At 24.3% G+C, this 9,691-nt stretch overlaps 1 pseudogene; it reads right to left on the reverse strand.

Annotated features, from left to right (window-relative positions):
* Nucleotides 1–340: 340 nt before the first annotated feature.
* On the reverse strand, nucleotides 341–7,066 carry LOC101493229 (uncharacterized; annotated as a pseudogene).
* Nucleotides 7,067–9,691: the final 2,625 nt, after the last annotated feature.

Genomic DNA, 9,691 nt, shown 5'->3' on the forward strand with positions numbered 1-9,691 from the left:
TTTAATAGAAACTTACATATAATAAACATAAATAAGAAGATATATTCTAAATTTGATAATGAATCTCAACATATTAAATATCCTTCTAATTATCATTTTAGTGTATTTATGGATAAAAGAAACTTCTTTTTACTGTTATAGTTTTCACAATATATATTATTTAAAATAAAAAAACAAAAATTTAAGATATTTTTTTATTTCCCATATAAGTTTATAAATATAATTTATGAAGGGTATCTTTCATGATGATCTTAAAATAAAATAATTCCATTTAATATCTTAATTTAGGCACTTGACCTATAAAAAGTCACACCCACAAGTTTAATTTGACATGGAGCAACTACTGAATCCACAGAACTTGAGATAACGTTGGTTAAAGTAAAATAAGTGGAGCAGTTCTGTTTGTCAACTCTATCGCAGTATACAGACACTCACATATATTACACACACACACACACAAAATTGTGCATTAAGTAATGGTTGTCGCAAACAAAATAACTGTATCCCACTATTACATCTTATTTTATTGATGGTTTAAATAAATTATTTAAATAATAAGTGGTATTGACAACTATTTAATTTAGCAGCAATGTTGCTAGTAAAAACGTGTTCGACATACAAGATGTACATTATTAGCTTATATGTTTCCCCATAATAAGCATTCTATTTTATTTTATAAATAATTGGTATTATAATTAGTATTATAATCACTATACCTAAACTAAAAAATGGAGGATACGAGGATCCACGTGTTGATCAAGTATGCTTTGAGAAGGAAATTTGGAGAGACGACTAGCGATACATTTAGCTGTCAATAATGATTTATTTCTCAACATCCCAACTTGTTTAATTCCAGCAATATAGTCACTACCTTCTTTGAAATTATCAATGTTCAAACATCTATGTTCTTTGGTTAGTGTCTCAAGTTTATGTTTCTTTATTCTCCAGCTGCCATTTTCTAAATCGAAGTTGTAGAGGGGAAGAAATCTTTGACCATAGATAGCTATAAACTCTATGGCAGTTAAAATGAACTCAAATTCCTCTTCGTCCATGTAATAAGGAAAACTAACTCGGGTCCATCCGGGTTTTACACCAACATAACCCTATCCAAATAAATTAAAGAATGTTTGTTAACATGGCTAAAATATATATATAAAAAAAAAAATATTGAATTGTAGACTGAAATTAGGGAAAAAATGAATAAGGTCTTCAATTTTTACATATTTAACAATTAAAGACGAGATTAAATGCGGAACTTCATATTTTTTTCTTCTAATTTTTAATGATAATCTGTATTTTTTTTTAATAGTCCAATTTTGAAAAAATTACTAAACTACTCATTTTTTAAAAATTATATATTAAATTACTCTTTTTTAAGATATTGTTTTTTTTTTAATTTAATTAAAGAAATTTTGAAAAAGAGATTTCTTGAATTTAATTTTTTGTTTAAGTTTCCTTAAAAAAATTGTCATTAGCAAAGACGGACTAGTAACTAAACCAAAAAATGATAGTTTAGTATATAGTTTTTAAAAGTGAATAGTTTGGTAATTTTTTTTTTTAAATTAAGTTATTAAAAAGAGAAACATGATAGTCCAGCATTTTTTAGTAATAGGTTTCAATATTAAAATTTAGGTTTAAAAGTATTTTTTCTTATTTTGTTCAAAATTAATTTTTTATTCTTTCATTTTAAAAATTGAATTTTTTATTTTCTATTTTACAAAGAAAGTGTGGTGTGGCATCATTATTATTGACATGATTGTCACATAGTTCAATTGAATTGATTGGACAAAAATGAATTAATGTAATTGAAGTTTGTTCACTTGTTAATGAATATATGTTGACATATTATATTTAAATAATTTAATTAAAAAATATATAATGACATCAACATTGACAAATTATATTAATTTATTTTATCTAATTAATTTGTGTCACATGACCCACATAACTATCGTAAATTAAAAAAAAAACGACACATAAAATATCTCATATTTTGTAAAATAAGATAACTAAAAATTTAATTTTAAAAATATAAACAAAAAATTAATGTAAAACAAAATAAGGACCCAAGAATACAATTTTTAAGCTTAAAATTTAAAACTTAAAATGTTGGAAACATTACCTCTTGGATTGCTGCTCTAACGGCAAGCGATTGAGCTTTATTGATGTTGAGCAAATAGTGGCCATAAGGTCCAGCACATGCACACCCACCACGAGCTTGGATGCCAAATAGATCATTTAGCAATGTTGCAACAAAAGAGCCATTAAGTATCTTACCTCTTTTGTCCCTATTATTAAGTTCACTCCTAATATTAGTGATAGAATAAATGACAAATGACAATATAGCTTGTCTTTTTGTCCCCAAGTTCCCTAGAATCTCGATGTTTGGGTTGGGTATGAACCTCTTTAGTGCCTTGTTGATGTAGAAATTTTCCCGTTTTTCAATTTCTTCATAATTGATGTACTCTTTCACCCAAAATGCTAATGCTGTTCTTACTATTTGAATTATTGGAGGTGTACCCCCCTTTTCCCTTTCCTCTATGTCCTCCAAGTATATTGTATCCTTCCATTTAACACCAAAATTTGATAAATTTTAACTTTGATTTATATAAGGAAATTGGGACGGAAAATAACAAGTGATTATAATATTCAATAATTATGAAACGAATATATTTTATTTTTATTTAATTTTTGAATAATTATGAACGAATATATATAATTTTTAATTAATTTTTTAGTGAGGTGTTTTTCATCAAAATTTATTGAATAAAATGGAATATGCATTTCTAGAGATTTTGAGTATTGCATTTATACAGTGAATTTGTTGTACAATTATTCATGGTTGTGAGTCTATTTTTGTATGTGACAGAGGTCTTCTATTAAGTTGAAAAAATAAATAATGATTCATCTATAACTTTTTATAAGAAATTTCTGGAATTTAAGAGAAATTAGAAACATATAAATGATTCAATGAAGCTTTGAGGAAAATTTTCACAAGAAAAAATTGAAAAATAATATGTTAAATTACTCTGATAACATATTGTAATTGTAGATAGAAATCGTAAAATAAGATAAAAGTAGATAGAAATCATAAAATAAGATAAAAGTAAAGAAATTTGTATTGAATAATGAAATAATTGTTCAACTATATATATATAATCTACATAGACAATTAGTAACAACTAATTAATATAATTGATTATATTAACTAACTAACTATTAATTATTATAATTAATTTATATAATTAACAAACTAATATGTTTAATATCTCCTCTGAACCCTAAATCCTAAAATTTAAAGAATCAAATGAAAATGAAAAGATAAATCAATTAAATTTATATAAAAAAATTCAATAATTTTTAGAAAGAAAATATCAGAATAGTTAACATCATAATTAATAGCTAAATATAAAAAATAAAATAAAAAAGTAAAGATACATCAATGTCAATGCGATTTCCTAAAAACTAATATACTTATATAATCAATTGAATAATTAACCAACAAACTAATATAATTAACTAACTAATTTAAATAACTAAAATATCTAATCATGCGAATGTTATTTAAATATACATCAATGTCAATGCGATTTCCTTTTTTTTAAAGCATGTGTTGGAATAAGATGAATCATTCTTCAAATATCTTTTTATACAAATTAAACCTTCAATACACAACTTGTAACCCAAAAAAAGCTTCCATACACAACTTTCTTTAATACAACAACATACGGACTATTTTGGAAATTAAACTATTGATTTTCATTTAAGCAAAAAAAAACTAATAATAATTATAGTTTCTTCTCAATCATATAGTTTTTGTTATCACTTCATCTTTTCTTATTATAATGACTTTCTTGATTCTTTTTCATTGTATATGGTTGACTTTTTCTGACAGATATATATGATGGACTTTTAACGTGACAATAACCCAAACACATACGAAATGTATATCGGCGCCTATTTCAACTCATGTATTTTAATATATATATATATATAATATTATACTTGATTATTTATGTCTTTTTTACATATATCTTCTCGTCTGTTTTATAATTTAATTTGATCGCACATTCTTTTTGCACGTATTTTTAACGTTGCATCAATTTGATCTCTTCAGTAAAATTTTCACTTTTAATAAAATATACATATGGAATACAGTATATATAATTTTACTACTAAAAAAATATATCTATTTGAGTATTATCTGAGATGCATTTCATAGATATTTTCGATTGGCTGGTTTTTATAGAAAACAAGTTATATTATTATTGCTGAGTAAAAAAAAAAAAGTTATATTATTATTCACTTGTCAAAAAATGTCAAATTATTATTCTCTGGATTGTATTCATCCTCTCATTATTGATCAAAAGAAATAAGTTTGTTTGAATAAATGTAACATTTAGAACATGTGATACTAAAATGAAACTTTTAATAATACATATGAGACTAAAATAAAACTTAAAATAACTTTAACTAGTAAAAAACTTAATTAAAATATACTATTTTATTAATTGTTGTAAATCAAAAGACATAAAATTCTAGAAGAACTCTGATGTGATCAATGACACAGTGTATAAGGTTACCGGGGTCATTTAATGCTAGTTAGCTTATATCTTTCTAAACATTTATGTATGTTGTTAAGTATTTATGACAATTATCAAAATTCTTATTAATCATATATGCATTATTAATCTTAAGAGCACTTATTCAAATACATTTATAAATTTCTAAAAAAGTAAAGATGTGTTGTATACCTTTTCATTAAAATCGTTGACATAAGTGACAGTCCCACCTCCACAAGTAGATGGAGGAGAAGATTTCAACCGATATAAGATTTTATTCATCAAAAGTACTCCCGGAGAGTCAGGACCACCAAGAAATTTATGTGGACTTATAAATACAGCATCATATTCATCGATCTCCCTTGATTTCATATCAATCTCCACGTGCGGACCACTAACAAATAAATTAATAAAGTCATTTGTACTATAACATACCTACTTACACTATATGAATTAGAAAAATCAGAACTAACTATCAAAATTAAAAAAATAAATAAATAAGATGATATTAGGTTGGATTGGTTGATGTGGGGGAGGAAGGGGAGTTAACATTGCTATAAGGGAGATTTATGGTTTGATTTCCACTTTCAATATTAATGATATGTATTAATTACTATTAATGGCTGTTAAAAAAACTATCAAATTAGAGATAAAAAAAAATAAAATATATAATTTTTTAAAATAAATGTCATTTAAATTTTTTACATACATGTTAAGAAATATAATAATTAGAAGAAAAATAATTATTATTTTATTAAATCATTTTTTACATTATAATATATGTCAAGTAGACAAGTAGAATTAATGATTTGGAAGTAATGTAAATAGTAATAATTGAGTGGTAAAATAAAATAAATAAAAATTTATCTTGAAAATATAAAACTAATTTTTTTTCTTTCTAAAATGAGCCTCATTTTGAAACGGCAGAAGCCTTACTAATTTATTATTTGCTAAATTAAGTGACATAATTAGAGATTGTTATCATATAATTTATCTATTTATTTCTAACACAATTTTAACTTTTTGTAGTAGTAACATGCCCTAATTAACAATTCTAATTAGGTGAGGATATTTGTTTGATTTTGATTATTGTGGATAAACTTACCCCAAATTTTCAAAGTTAATCTAGGATTTACCTTCTAACTAACTATGCATACCTTGCTGCGAAATCAAAGCATGCAAAACCTTTATATTGGTGAAGAAGTCTAGCAATTGCTCTTGTATCTGAATAGATACCAGTGACATTACTACAAGCTGAGAAAGATCCCAACATTGGTCGATTGGTATCTTTATAAAACTCAAGTTGTAGCTTTAGAGCTTCCATATCAAGCAACCCTTTATCATCTAAGCCAATCTCTACTACCTCAGCCAAACTCTGCCTCCAAGAAAGAAGATTGGAATGGTGCTCATGTGGTCCTACAAAAACAACCCATCTTTTCTTTCCCTTAAAATAGAAGGCACTGCAATTCCTATTACTTCTTGAAGCCTCTTGATGGCTGCCGTTGTGCCTGAGCCACAAAAGATAATTGCATCGTCTTCACCACCACCTAAGCATTTCTTAATATACTCACTTGCTTCATGTAACATTTTTGTTGTTCTGCCTCCCACATAACTGTCACAAGTATGAGTATTACCTATAATTTTGTGGTTAATTATGTGTTAGACTTACACACATAAATAATATTATATTAATATAATTATTATTATTAAAGGACACCGTCCGTTTTATTTAAGTGTCGTATTTTTAATAATATCGTGTTCATCTTTATTTGTCGTTTTTTAAATTTATTAATTAGTTTTTTCCATCAAAATTATCTCTAAATAATTATTAGAGATAAAAAATAAATGAAATGTGAAAATAAATAGTTAATACTATAGAACAATGAATAACCTTATAAAAAATAATAAAATTTAATGGTTTCTTTCACATGTGTAATTAATTTTAAAAACAATTATTTGGTTTTTTGGGTTTGAATGATTATTTGGCTTTTCAATAAAAAAAAACTTTATAAACATTAAAAAGAAACTGATGTTTTATAGGAGTATATTAATATGTGAATACCGTAGAAAGGAAGCAGATGATTGGTGATAAAGTTTTCGATGTAATGAAGGCTGCGACCGGAAGCCGTGTAGTCAGCATAGACAAGTTTTCGTCTACCAAAAGGAGAGTTGAATTCTACATCGTTACCTATGATTTGTGACCTTAGCCAACACAATTTTTCTTCTACAAATTCGTGACATGGAAGTCCTAAATCCACTAACAACTCAAAGGACTCTAAATAATTGCAAAAATCATGAGATGTTTCTTTCAATATGTTTGTTTCGGATGAAACGTTGTTGACCTTGTTCTTGCGTGGAGCTATGCATAGCTTAGCAAATATGGGTTTCACCGCTAACCAAGTTTGCTCTACCGTCGTCAACATTAAGTTATAATAGTATTGTTATATGTGTATAATATATATATATACGGTGCTTGTGAATTAATGCTTTGATTAAACGGAAAAATGTATAGTCGTATGTATGTAACTATACCATATACTAGTATATATATATATAAAACGTCTTTGACAAATTCACATGTGCACATTCAGAAAATTAATTATTTTGACTTCTTACATTAATTAAACTAAATATTTATTACTACTCTCTCTCTCTAATATTAATAATAACAAGAATCTCATTTTGTCTGGTATTATTTTTCTTTTTATTATATCAATAAAAAAACTTTAAAGGATTTTTTTATTGATATAATACACTTAATACCTCATGTTATCAACAACTGTATTTAAGTAAACAAAATAAATTTTTTATTTTTTATGTTATCTTGAAAGAGATAATAAACTCTATTATAATTAACCCACATAGTATCAGTTGAGCTAGAACTTTAAAATTAAACGAAATTAATTTTATCGTTAAAACTAACACAAATATATATATTTTCTTATGAACTATACATAACACAATGTGATAATTATAATGAGATAAATCAAATATTTTGTATCGTTCCTATACAATTTATTATTTAGGGAACTAGTTTATATTGTGATTCATGACTTTTTCCTCAATTCCCGTTTGAGAGAGATGGTGATCAATTAATACTAAATGATATTTCATACTACTTCATTTATTTTAATTGTCACATGAAATGGTCATCTGACAGTTTCTTGTACATGATAAAATGAGTAATCATATGTTTGCTTTAGTGGTGGTCAAAAATATAGATGTGTTTTTTGTTTTTGTTTTATGTTGTAGTTTGTATAGTTTCTGCATTTCTATTGTGAAATACAGTCAAATTTCGGAGGTAGCTTGAATTTGTTTCCAAACATACGCTAATTAAAATATAAATGGAGTTGCTAAATAACCCTAGATCTTCTACTCGTAGGTATTATTTTTAGAGATTGTAATGTTGCTTTGTTTTGAAAGTTTCACAATGCCTCTTTATACTCACAATGTTTTATTTGCGAAATCTATGTTCGTCATTAACAATTGAGATAATTCTCAACTAGACACTTTAAAATATTGGTTTATTCATCTTGTTCCTCAATTAAGGTATCATTATTTGCATATTTTTAGAGACAAAAATTCTTACAACTTAATGATCAATTTTAGTATTTTTTGTCATGTAAATTATTCCTCCTTTTTATTGCATATGAATTTTTTAAGAATAAAAATCATCTTTTTCATTATATATTTCTTACATGGGTTGAGTTTAATTTGTTTTCCGCCGCCCTCTTTTACTTTATTTTTATTAATAATATCTTTGGCATAATATATATATATATATATATATATATATATATATATCAACAAATTTCACTTTATTATTTATAAAAATATTTATTTATTTAATCGATTCACTTATTTATTTTACTATAATAAAAATTTAAGAATAATTTAAACAAAATAATAACTAATATTAATTTGAATATTAATTTCCGATATGTAAAAGTTAACTTTTTTTCTTCTCTAACTATGAAACTTAAAATAAACCTAAAATAATCCAAAACAATAATTAATATAAGAAAGGGAGTTTGAAATGAACTAATTGAGTTCTTAATACTTATCCCTCAATTGTAATTTTGTGGTCCTTCTCATTTTCACCAAACAATACTTAATCTACATGTATTGTTTACTGTATAAATACGGTGTATAAATACAATGAATAATATTATTATTTATTTATTTATTATTAAAATATCTTTTTGTGACACATATAAATTTATGTCATTAATTATTTTGTATACTTTAATAAGTATTAAAATATAAATCATTAACCTCTAAAATGCAAGATATTGATCACTTTAAAGTAATGTGATTTAGTGGTTAAAAAAATATCATAAAATGACTAATGTCATGTATTTGAGTGGTTAATGATATATATTATTGTGTTCAACATTCTGTTATAATAATACAGCTGTGTTTTTTAGGAACATGTATATATATGATGTGGTAGTTGACCAACAATTTAATATTTTTTGAGGAAACATTTAAAAATAACAAGAATTTCATAATTTTTTTTTGTTGTGTGCAAAATTGTCATATAAATTATGGTAAGAAAAATGTTAGCGAGTGTCTTTAGGTATTTGTTAATAATCTAAATGTATAATTTCTTTTTATAAAAATTGTGTAGTTCTTATTTTGAAAAGGTAAAAAGTAAAATTTTCTTCTGAAAATTTAATTTTTATGTCCTTTTTTGTTTGTTTAATAATAAAAATAATATAAAAAATATAATAATAATATTAATAATAATAATAATTATAATAATTATAAAAGACTTAAATATTTCAATAAATAAGATAAATGGCTTGTAGTGTAACTTTGCTTAAATTCTGATCCTCAATGTGAGATAGGTTACAAACAAAAAAAGAAAGAATAAGAACAATAATTTACTGTGATACTTTTATAAAATATAATTTGAAAGTAATATACAAAATTTAAATTTTATAAAATACAAATATAGATTAAAAACATTATAAATTGATGTTAAATTTAAAATAAAATATTAATAACTTTAAAAATATATATGATTTTATTACAAGGTTGTGGTATTGTTATTTTATATAATCTAAAAAGTGATTGTTCAAAATTATAAAAATATATATATTAATTTAAACTTTTAAAATTAATAT

This window comes from Cicer arietinum, chromosome 6 (assembly GCF_000331145.2).
Source record: "Cicer arietinum cultivar CDC Frontier isolate Library 1 chromosome 6, Cicar.CDCFrontier_v2.0, whole genome shotgun sequence".
In the NCBI taxonomy this organism is placed as follows: Eukaryota; Viridiplantae; Streptophyta; class Magnoliopsida; order Fabales; family Fabaceae; genus Cicer; species Cicer arietinum.